The sequence below is a fragment of the Leguminivora glycinivorella genome, chromosome 5 (genome assembly GCF_023078275.1).
Source record: "Leguminivora glycinivorella isolate SPB_JAAS2020 chromosome 5, LegGlyc_1.1, whole genome shotgun sequence".
Lineage (NCBI taxonomy): Eukaryota > Metazoa > Arthropoda > Insecta > Lepidoptera > Tortricidae > Leguminivora > Leguminivora glycinivorella.
The window spans coordinates 22,457,403-22,470,024 of NC_062975.1; the positions used below are offsets into that span (position 1 = coordinate 22,457,403).

Consider the following 12,622-nt stretch of genomic DNA (forward strand, 5'->3'; position numbering starts at 1 on the left):
CTCACATCGGTGAACTGGTTACGATTCGGGGACCTCTTCGGAGAAACCGAGGGTTTTGCCTGTGCAATTGCGGACGAAGTTATGATGACGAACAACTACCGGAAATATATCCTGAAGGACGGTACGGTCGACATTTGTCGGGCATGCCGCCGTCCCGGAGAGTCACTCAGGCATATTATTTCCGGTTGTTCTCATCTTGCTAACGGCGAGTACTTGCACAGACATAATCTCGTAGCCAGGATTATTCACCAGCAACTTGCTCTTCAATACGGCCTTGTGGACCGCGAAGTACCCTACTACAAGTACTTACCTGCGCCAGTTCTCGAAAATGGTCGTGCCACGCTCTATTGGGATCGATCTATTATCACTGACAGGACTATTGTAGCCAATAAACCTGACATTGTGATAATAGATCGACTGCAACGCCGGGCAGTGCTCGTTGACATCACCATCCCCCATGATGAGAATCTCGTGAAAGCCGAGAAGGACAAGTCCAGTAAGTACCTAGACTTGGCTCACGAGATAACCGCCATGTGGGATGTTGAATCAACGATCATTGTTCCGATAGTCGTTTCAGCGAACGGTCTCATAGCGAAGAGTCTCGACCAACATCTTAAGAGACTCTCGCTAGGTGGCTGGATCAAGGGCCAGATGCAGAAGGCGGTGATCTTGGACACAGCACGGATAGTTCGACGGTTCCTCTCTCTGCAGCCCTAACCACCGGCAGCTTGGGCCCTGCCCCGCTGCTGGCGGCACCCTAGGTTAGGTTTTTTATAATGTGTTTATATGTGTTTTATATTGTTTTGTATGTGTTTTTGTATTTTACTTTTATATTCATATTATAAACAGCCTAGCCTAAGAAAGAAAATAAATAAAGAGAATAATAATAATAAAATACTTTATTGCACACTACAGAAGAAAAGAAACATAATTCAGAACAGATACAACGTGGTAGGTAACAACAGGCGGTCTTATCGCTAAAACAGCGGTCTCTTACAGACAACCTTCAGATAGTCGAGTGGCGATCGGAATAAAATTTACGGGTGGTGCAAAAAAGAATAACAGAAGGCTAGTACCTAAATGTACAATATAATAAAATACATATACTACAAATATAAAAACTATGATAGACTACATATACTAATAAATACAACAATATATGAGATATAACTATGGAGACCATTTCAACGACATGAAATTTCTTGGAAAACAGAAAGTTTATGAAGTAGACAAATAATGATCCTTCAACATTTTTTTAAAAATGGGTAATGAAGTTGCACGTCTAATATTAATGGGCAGATTATTCCACAGTCGAACCGCACGAAAACTGAAAGAGTTGTTGTAGAATTTTGAAGTGGAAGGAGGTGGGACAAGCAGCAGATTTTGCGCACATCTAAGGGAAGAAAGAAACTTAAAACGGGATTTGAGATAACAAGGAGTATTAGGGTGAAACAAGGTGGCATACAAGAGAGAAAGAATATGAGTATTGCGTCGGAGACGAATAGGTAACCACTTGAGCTGTGCTCGAAAACTAGAAATGTGGTCAAATTTGCGCAACCCAAATATAAATCGAATGCAAACGTTTTGGAGTCGTTCAAGTTTGTTCAACTGCTCTTCGGTGATATCTACATAGCAAGTGTCAGCGTAGTCCAAGATGGGCAGAAGGAGAGACTGGGCAAGCGCAATTTTAGTAGTCAAAGGCAGAAAGTTACGGACTCGACGTAAAGAACCAACAGTAGCAAAAATCCTTCTGCTCACCTCGCTGATCTGCGGAATCCAGGATAGAGTACGATCAATAATTACGCCCAAATTTTTAACCTGATTTGAAAAGGGAATCGATACTCCATCGAACAAAACACCAGGGAGGTTTTCAAAATCAACTCTTGCTATGGTTCTTGGGCTGCCAATTCTTCGATTCGTGCCAAGTTAAGTAATAAATAGTCAGCAAAACTAAAAAGTTGAGGTTAGGTAAGTTCAAAATTTAATGGCTTTTTTTTTCGATATTTAAACATAACACCACTGGGTATCCCCACAAAATTTACTGTAACTTGCACACATTTTTTTGTTAACTTGTAATTTTGTGTTTGACACGCCCAGTTTAAAAAGTCACTTCCTGCATGTCTATTTCCAGCCCACTATAATTTGGATCTTTTTAAATTAAGAGTGAATAGACATTTTTTGGGTAAACATGCTTCATCCTAGACTGCATCGGCACTTTCCATCAGGTGAGATTTTGGCCAAATGATTTACCTGTTTTTCATTAAAAAAAAACCTGTGTCTAACCATCGTGCACCTGCACCATTGCACCGTGTTTCATCTAGTTTACAAACTAATACTTAGTTAGTTTTATAACTTTTGGAAATATTTCCGAATGTATCACAAAAAGGATCCGATAAAAAATTTCAATGTTAGATTTCCGCCTGATGGATGAGTGACTTTTTACGATTTTACTTTAGATTTTGCAAGGGCACAACCTTCAACAACTTTGTTCAGATTGTGAAAATACTAAGTCACTTTCATTGACACTGACTTCGCCTGATTAGTTACTAAACTAAGGAAATAACCATTTTTTTGTTAATGGTTTTTGCAACTGTATCAAATGGTTCATTATAGTTCTTAGTAGCTTATTGCACTAGTAATATTCGGACCACATTTTTGAGTACGAAATTCTTGTTTTTGACAACAGTAGTTTACGAGAGAATTTTTCACAAAATTTTAGCGCAATTTTGTGAAAAATTCTCTCGTAAACTACTGATGTAAATACCAGTTCATTTTCTTACCGTGGATTTTCTAAAAGTCGATTGTGGGACATTGGATCAATTCTGTGGGCCTAGTGAAAAAGGGTATAACCACAGATGTCATATATACCATAGATCAAGCAAACGTATCTACTTAGCGTGTCAAATGAACTCAGTGAAATCCACTGAGTTGTCCGTCTTTACTCGCAGCTTGCAACTTTCGGGCGTCAATTTTTGTAAGTTGAAGTCAACCAAAACTTAAAAAATGCCTTGTTACGTGATATTCAATTGCAACAACACAAAAATTATGAACAATCAAGAGCCTGAGACATATTTAAAATTACAGGCAAGAATCAACTTCAGTACAAAATTTGACACGTTCGGCCCCTATACAAATATATGAATTTGTTTCTTCTATCTAAATTAAGTTCTGTGGGTATAACTCAAATTGACTCGGTGAAAAAGGGCACAAGTCCCACCTCGGACTTGTGACCTTATTCACCGAGTCAATTTGAGTTATACCCTTTTTCACTAGGACCACAGAATTGTATTTTGGGCTAGCAACTTAACACTACAATATCACAATGTCAGTTTCTTTCCACTTCTTTCTAAGAGTGGCAGTGAATCTTGAGTAGTTCTACTGCCTAAGTAAGCATAAGGCCTGAGTAAACGCTCAAAGCGGAGAGTTAAGCGCGGCGTGCAGTGGGATGGGCGAGCGTGCGTCCTCTCTTTGCAGCGTCGGCTCAGGGTAAGCTGAATGGCACAAACGCTCACGAAACGCTCACGAAACGAAACGCTCGAGATATCTATCTCTATCGCTCTTGCGTATTGGCATGACAGAGCAGACTACCTTACGCGGCGTTTCGTTTTCGTTTCGTTTTTTTTTTTTATACTACGTCGGTGGCAAACAAGTATACGGCCCGCCTGATGTAAAGCGGTCACCGTAACCTATGGACGCCTGCAACTCAAACAGTGTCACATGCGCGTTGCCACCCCATTAGAAACTTGTACATTCCCTTTTGCTGTGTTAAGTACACAGTAAAAAGGAGTGTACAAGTTCTAAGGAGGGTTCGGGTTGCCGACGACTCAAAGGACAATAAACGGAACAAGTTAGTTCCGTAAGTCCTCCCGTCATCAGCACACCGCACCCTCGTTGAGCTCTGGCAGCCTTACTCACCGACAGGAACACAACACTATGAGTAGGGTCTAGTGCTATTTGGCTGCGGTCTTCTGTAAGGCGGAGGTACTACCCCAGTTGGGCTCTGCTCTAGATTCGAGCGAGACAATATCCGCTGTGCTGTGCCCTACCACACAAAGCGGAATATCATTCGCTATGCCCTACCTCCTATTGAATATTTTCGTGTCGGAGAAATGCCATTCGGCTACGGGGCCAGGACAATTGTATGAGCTTCTATGGTTTTACAATTTTTACATGTACGCCGCACGCTCCGCCCCGATGCACGCCCAAAATGAGCGTGACCTTACTTTTGAGAATACAGTCATCAGTTTACACATAATACTTACAGTTTCAGTACGGCAGCGCCCTCTGTTGTGTGTAGAAGACGTACTCCTCTTCTTCAGTGAGCACGCACTCCTCAAAGCACCAGAGACCGCCAATGGCAAGAAGGAGGGTGTACACAGCGTAGTACACTAGGTAAACTAGGATGCTTAGCAACATTGCGTTATTCCTGTAACAATGCCTTATTGTTTACATGTGCTTTTCAGTTATTACATATTAGCTTTTGCCCGCGGCTTCGCTCGCGTTAGAAAGAGACATAAAGTAGTCTATGTCACTCTCCATCCCTTCAACTATCTCCACTTAAAAAATCACGTCAATTCGTCGCTCCGTTTTGCCGTGAAAGACTGACAAACAAACAGACACACACACTTTCCCATTTATAATATTAGTATAGAAGTATAGATAGTATAGATTAGTATAGACTAAATGACCTGTGAGCGTAGCCGAATTCACAAACGCTTCACGAAACGCTCACGAATCGTGAGTGAATCGTGAACGAATCGTGAGCGAATCGTGAACGAATCGTGAAGTGCTTGGGCATTCGGCTACGCACACTGTTCTGGCTTCGCACGGGTATTATCAGAGTATCCATTTTCATATTATAAATGGGAAAGTGTGTGTCTGTTTGTTGGTCCGTCTTTCACGGCAAAACGGAGCGACGAATTGACGTGATTTTTTAAGTGGAGATAGTTTAAGGGATGGAGTGACTTAGGCTACTTTTTGTCTCTTTCTCACGCGGGCGAAGCCGAGGGCAAAAGCTAGTATCTAATAAGATGAATATAAAGAAAAAAAAAACTAAAAAACAATACAAAAAGACAAAAGACATAAGTCAACTGGTTTGTTAATCAAACGACTGATAAACCTATGTAACAGATTTGTTAGCATAAGTACATACCTAGAATTAAGAAAATGACATGCAAAATATATTTTCTCAAACATGCAATGAAATATTGTCTTTACGTTCCTTAAAATGGGCTGGGAAGTATCGCTTTTTGGGCGCAACAACTCGAGAGGACTGTAAAGGGATTTCATATTATTTTTCAGGCCTAGGCCTGCAAAGTAACTTTTTTTTATAAAATATTGTCCTTTAGAGCATTTTTTTTTATTTCATTGTATGTTTGAGAAAAGCACTATACATGCCTCGGCGTGAAAACGGATTCCCGGCCTCGTATCCCTATCCGGCCTCGCTCGCACGCTCGCTCGGCATATACCCACTTGGCCGGAAATCATCATTTTCCCGGCCTCTGATGTAATGTACTATTTTATTAATAAATGATCGTATCGTATCGTATCGTACTATAAAAACCTTCAAGTATAAGATTATTATATCTATTTTTCGTATAAAATATAAGGATATAACAACTAATAAGTATGAAAAAGTAGATAAATAATGAATACATACCCACTTGAAGTAGCCTTCTTATACGATACGAGTTTTTGAAGATCAATCTGTAAAAGATATTAAAACAATAATTTTAATTCCATTATCACTGATACATATTAAGACAATTTGCAAAACAACTGAGATAAATTAAGGGGAAACGGAAAGTTATTAATTTTCCAGGATTATAAAAAATATATTCTAATGGAAAAGCAAAACGTAGAGACGTTTTTTCATTTCACATTTTGATGTTTACTTGTATAGCGAACTAAATAAATAAATATTGGGGACACCTTACACAGATCAACTTAGCCCCAAACGAAGCAAAGCTTGTACTATGGGTGCTAAGCGACGATATACATACTTAAATAGATAAAACATCCATGACTCAGGAACAAATATCTGTGCTCATCACACAAATAAATGCCCTTACCGGGATTCGAACTCAGGACCGCGGCTTAGCAGGCAGGGTCACTACCGACTGAGCCAGACCGGTCGTCTATCAGCGAATTGGTAACCTAATAAATAATTTGAATAAATCTGTATTATTTTTATATTTATTTATTAACTGTATTTATTGGATCTGTAAATCATAAAAAAATTCTGTGATAATGAATTCAGTTTCAATGTATTTTTTTTATAAGTACTATTATAGTGTAGTAATGTCTACATCGTTTGCTTGTCCTTATCCCAATTACTTGAAGTCATCGCAGCAAGTTTTTTTCTTCCATATGTCTCTATTTAGTAGATTCTTTGGCTTGTCCACTATGTTCTTAAAAGTTTTTATTTATGTCACAACACAATAGGTACATTATCCGTAAATTTTAAACTACTATATTGGTTTCGTGTCCGAGGAAGAACAATGAAAATCGTTCAAATAAGGATATTTCCTTCACTCGTTTTGATTGTTTTTCAATAGATATCTTAATAATCATATCATTACGGTAGTTTCCCTTATTCTTTTGTAAAATATTCCTTGCATGAATACGCGTCAGCCAAATTATAGTTCATACGTCGAATAGTCAATGAGTCACTTGAGACGTCAACTAGAAAAATACCTTATCTAGGAATCGAAGTAACAAAATATACTTAAGCTTACGGATGAGTGTGAAATTGGTTTTACCCTGCAATTTCCACCGCATTTAATAATACACTAAGAACTTTGATATCTGGAATAAATATGTAGTAAATAGATACAAGTCTGTTTTTTCCTCTTCCCGGCTTATAAATTCGGACGAAAAGGACATCGCTGACGTGCGATGTCATAATATGACATTATTATGATATTATCACGATACGATATTATCACACATATACATGTGCGATTTATAAATCGATAAACGTCCAAAATATTATACTTTTAAAGTTAAGCGATTGATAACGATATACTAGTACCTACTCGTACATTCATAATTAAATATTAAGTTTAAATACATAACTTACTACAGAGATAACATAAGAAGAATAAGAAAATAAGTGAAAAACAAATAATATGTGTTTAGGTATTATGTTTAAAACGTTGTGTTGTTATTTTGTAACTACCAGGTACTAATTACAAATATGTTACACTTGTCACTGGACTTATATTTTTAAGTAAAGCCTATAGGTATAGGTACTTACATATATTAAAAAAAAAACATCGAAAAACACCAATATTAATTAACACGTTATAATGTAGAAGGAAAAGCATCGATTGACGTAAATAAAGAAAACATAATGTTTAAAATCTCTGTAACTGACGTAAAGAACAAGTACCTAATAGTTATTTCAGTTATAAACAGTCAGTCATAAATAAATAAATGGTTGACATTGTTTTTGAAACAGGGGGCCGATTTTTGAGTCTCACTGTCACTAAAATACCGGTTGAAAACGGTGAATTGCCTATTATTTTCAGTGAAAATTTTCTGAATTCGAACGCCGTGAGACTCAAAAATCGGCCCCCAGGTTTCTGAAGACACTTGAAAAAAGGAATAACAGTTTTCCTTGTTTTAGCTGAATTTTAAAATACAGAATAACTCGACTGTGGGATATGGGTTAAATTGTGGCGTAGGCGAGAGGCTGGCAACCTGTCACTGCAATGTCACAATTTGGATTTCTTTCAACCCCTTTTTGCCCAGAGTGGCACTGAGGCACTGGTCCCACCGCGAGCTAGTAAGCTATGAGATATCGGCTACAAAAACGAACGAAAGATAAGCACCCCCGTGCAAATAAAAGAGACACGGCGATTTTGATAGCTCACCGCTGGGCGAGTATAACTATAAACATCGCTGTGTCTCTTTTATTTACATGGGAGTGATGTGCTCTGCCTACCCCTTTATGGGATACAGGCGTGATTATATGTATGTATGTATGTAGAATAACAACACGTTTCGAACTTTATATGTACTCACTCCTGTATTCCCATAAGCACATGCACATGCAGCTGCTCAAGTTTTAGTGCCATTCTTAGCAATTATAAAGGGTTGAAAAAAAAAATGAAATTGTGACATTGCAATGACAGGTTGCCAGCCTCTATCTCTGTCTCTCAGCCTTAGTGCGTTTTCACATTATTTGATCCGATATCGGATTTCGGAAGGATTTCAAAGGCAAAAATGGCGCTGCTTCGCAGCCTGGAAGTGGACAAAAACATTTTTTCCCCAAATGATTCGGTCAAGTTGTGTTCGAATGTATGGGAAATAAAAAAAATTAAATCCAGCAAAATTTTAATGTAGTATGGTACCTTAGGGTAAGGTGCTTTGCGCACACTAGCGTCCCCTACCGTTCCCCTGACGCAACACCCCCGTTTAGCACGAAATAGGTCCCGGTTTACGGTTTTTCTGCATTTTTGAGAAAAGTATCAGAGTTAGGAAAAAAGTTCAGGGTAACAGGGGAGGTTGCGTCAGGTGGGGGGATGGGACGCTAGTGTGCGCGAAGCACCTTACCTTAAGGTATCAAACCGCATTTCTTTTTAATTGGATTTAATTTTTTTTTCAAAAAACACAGTCGCCGTGTGCCTGCCTGCTATACGGCCACAACTCAAAATTTTTAATTTTCTGGATTATTGCAGATTCGTATTCAAAATTGTTCAATTTACGACCTTATTTCGAGAGCCATAGCAAAAAACGTCCTTAAGAGCCTTTTTCTCACAAGTGGCCGTATGGAATTGACCATAAATTGTCAGAAGATTCCCTGCAATACGGCCACTTGCCAGTTTGTTCACATGTAAACCGACGGCCGTTTTGAGTTGTGGCTGTATAGCACACGTTTTAAATGTAAGTTTTGAGTTGCGTCCTAAAAACTTGAGTGATAATATTGTGTCAAACAGTCAGTATCACACTTATTATTACAAAATTACCAGCCCGACGCCGAAACTACTACACAAAATGATTAAACAAATCTCAACTTTGTTTTCTTACAAGTGCAGTTCAATATGTCTCATTACTAAGGTCATAATTATTTTTACCAGTCAGTACACGTTGCTCTCTACTTAAATTATTAAAAAACTAGACTTAAGATATTCAACGGCATTTGTCGAAAGTGTCTTAGTTGTCAAAGCGGACCCCAGGCTCCTATGAGCCGTGGCAAATGCCGGGATAACGCAAGAAGGATGATGATTTGTCGAAAGTGTCTTAAGATCTGCCCTTTTTCCGCTAAACTTGGTTATGGGGCACTCGATCTGGGTGGCCACACTGTCACTCCACAGACTCGCACCATCTCCATCTGCACCACAAAGATGAGCAGTTTCCGATGCCTGTCCTGATACGTTTCAGCCGACACCAAACCTGTCGAGGCTCCTTAAATCACACCGGTCGGGCCCCAGTATCGAACTCGTACAGCTCTGTAGGAAGAGCTCTGGCTACCCAGTCCATTATCCATGCCTCTAAGGGGCTTACTTGTGACCCACTTTAGTGGAATTCAATTTGGGGGGGTAGTCGAGACTTCAGTCTGAGAGCCTTTAGCGCGTCGAGGTCTCGGTGGATGGGTAAACTTGTGTCTGCTCGAATCTTGGCGATTTCACGAAATAGGCACTTCTTGGCGGAAGTTTAGAGGTAAAATAGTCATCCCCGGCAACCAGTGTGTGGGAGTTCGTTTTAGGCAGCCTCTGATGAGTCGCATAGTGTGGTTCAGCTGGGCGTTACCGCGGTAGTATGGGTGCTGTTTAGCCACACCTCTGAGCAGTACTCGGCAGAGGAGTAGACTAGGGATAGCGCGGTTGTCCGAAATGTTGCTGCGCTGGCCCTCCAGGTAGTTCCAGTAAGCTTGTGAATGATGCTGCTCCGGGTCTTGAGCTTCGCAGAGAAGCTGGTCAGGTGTTCCTTGAAATTCAGGCTTCTATCCAGGGTGACACCAAGATACGTAAGCTACAAAGTTTTATTTGTTTCAATTTTAAATAATTAATATTACTTGGTAATGACGTAATAAAATGTTGATGATTATAAGCTAGTTACACATAAATATTGCTATCGTTACTGTCAAAGTTCGTAAATAAAATTATTTTAACTATTTGGTGTTTTTTCATATATATTTGCATGATACCTTTATCGAATAACATCGTTTAATTTTGGACGCATCTCAAAATCATAAAAAAATGTTTCTGCAATACAGCCACAACTCTAAATACCTATCTTTCAGGCATTGTATCTTAAAAAAAAGATTTTTTTTGCGAAAAGTGGCGTGATCTTATGGAGGGTTATATCATTCCGAGTAAAAATAGCTAAATTTCAAATTCATAGACCTAAAACTCAAGAAGTAAGATCCTATTTAACAGCCTCAACTATACTCTCAAAACTTTGAGACGCGATTTCTCGAAAAAATGGTTTTTTGAATTGTGGCCGTATAGCAGGCACACGGCGATTGTCAAAACCGAGGTTCAAAAGTTTTAAGCTTGTGTCAAGAGATGGCAGTCTATGCACAGTGATTACACATTTTATTTCGACAGTAACTCTCTATAATACTCGATCCTCTTTGATAGTACAAACAGTACTTTGATGGATGCTATATTATTAAGACTAGGTAAGACTTAGTAAGGTACCTAACTTGTGAGAATACATCTGAAATTAAACTGTATCTACCTATATACTACTTATTAAAAAAAATCGCCAAGCCTTAATTACTTCTATACAATAAAATTATTAATTACCTTTTTTTAAATTTATTAATGTTTTTACACAGACCAACCCCTATAGACATCCATTACAAGACGACTCGCGGTCGCCAGCCTTCCTAGTATTTGCACTGATATAAGCGCGGGCGCTCGCCGTGCCCGATCAGTATCGACCAAGTAACAGACCCGAAAGCAGCGCATGTTTTTCGCACTAAAAAATTGGAAAAGGGTATTTTGATGCCTTAAAGATGTCCACCTGTAGTGTGAAATGGTGTGGAAAGGTAACAAGAAGCTCAAATTTAAAAACAGACGGCATTACATTCCACATATAAGTCATATTTATAATTTATTCAGAGCCGGCATAGGTCAACTTACATTGGCCACTTACGCGTCAGTAGAGGGACAGTCATACTTCTGTCCCTTTTCATCTGGCGCGACTGCCCGCCGTCCTTGAAACGGCCAATCACAGCGCGCTTAACACATTCCCCGCCCGCTCCTCGCACCCCAAACAGTGGTGACTCGTATCGCGAACAAAATATACAAAATTGCTACTCTATAGGAGGTTCTCTGTGTGTTTTTAATATTAAAAAATACAACATGAATGTACACATTAATTACCTTTATTAAAATAAAATCACCTTATACTACCAAATTTGATCGAAATATGTCAAACTAGTATTTGTGTGCCAAGGTAACCTTGCTAATATTTGTATAAGTACATATTTTGCATGTGATATGTCTTATGGCCCTTGCGAAAGACAGTCGAGGCATCAATGAGATGAACTTGACATGTACAATGTCACGTATGTCGTATAGTTTATTTTCTGTCTTCGGGCTGGAAAGCGTCAAATTTCAGGCCGCTGCGGTAAACGAAGTTAATGCCTCCCGGCTCCCTTGAAGAAAAATAGTATACACACATGACGACGACATGACATATTTACGTGTACATGATAGTTATACCACAGTATAATAAAGAGTACTATCGTACAGTATGGCCACTCCCCGCTGAAAGCGCCGCCCACCCCCTCTCGGTTACCTCACAGTTACCGCCTGTCAAAAACGCGAACAGTCGACCTGTCATATTTCACTTATACAAGCATAGTACGCGTTCACCTACACGAGCTTAGACTGTGTGCTAGGAACGCGCCTCTTTCATATAATTATTTGATCGCCAGTGTCCGAGGTGTGGTTATACTAAAATAATCACAAAATTAAATTTTTGAAAAACCACCGACATAATGTAACGATTTTATGAAACATGGCTAAGAACACTCCCGACTAATTCGGCTTTCAAACAAAAAAAAACTTAATCTATATCTGTTCATCCGTTCGGGAGTTACGATGCCACAGACAGACACACACACAGAAAAACAGACAGACACGTCAAACTTATAACACCCCGTCGTTTTTGCGTCGAGGGCAAAAAATGTGTAGTCACAGTGCATAGACTGCCATCTCTCGACACAGGCTTAAAACTTTTGAACCTCAGTTTTGACAATTTGGGTCATATTCTTAGCTTGATATGTGTTAAAATGTCAAACATCATTATTAGCGCCATCTAGCCGAGAGTACCCCAAAGGTGTATCGCCATCTAGCCCACCGTACCTTTTTCACTATAGTTCCGAGGTACGATTTTTTCTTAGACTTTATCTGTCTACACGGAGTTACATATATCTTTGGTCGAGGGTTAACAAGTTCAAATTGGTATCATCATGTCCGAAATAAAAAAAAAAACCTTTAGTTTTAGAGTACTTAAAAATATTTTTAGAATTTATTCCAAGAGGATGATAAGACGGAAGACGGAAAAAGACGTCAAAAGATAAGTTCACAAGCATTGTCTCATTTTAAATATTAACATAAGAACAGAACTTCCTGTGTTTTACCGACGTCTGCTGAATCTA

At 39.1% G+C, this 12,622-nt stretch overlaps 1 protein-coding gene across 1 annotated transcript in view; it reads right to left on the bottom strand.

Annotated features, from left to right (window-relative positions):
- The window catches only part of LOC125226153 (elongation of very long chain fatty acids protein 7-like), a 96,368-nt gene extending 90,662 nt beyond the window's left edge, over positions 1-5,706 (bottom strand). The window contains exons 1-2 of the mRNA XM_048130052.1: positions 5,660-5,706; positions 4,263-4,426 (exon numbers count right to left, since the gene is read on the bottom strand). The gene's annotated coding sequence lies outside the window, so the exon portion shown is untranslated. The remainder of the gene's footprint in view (positions 1-4,262; positions 4,427-5,659) is intronic.
- Positions 5,707-12,622: the final 6,916 nt, after the last annotated feature.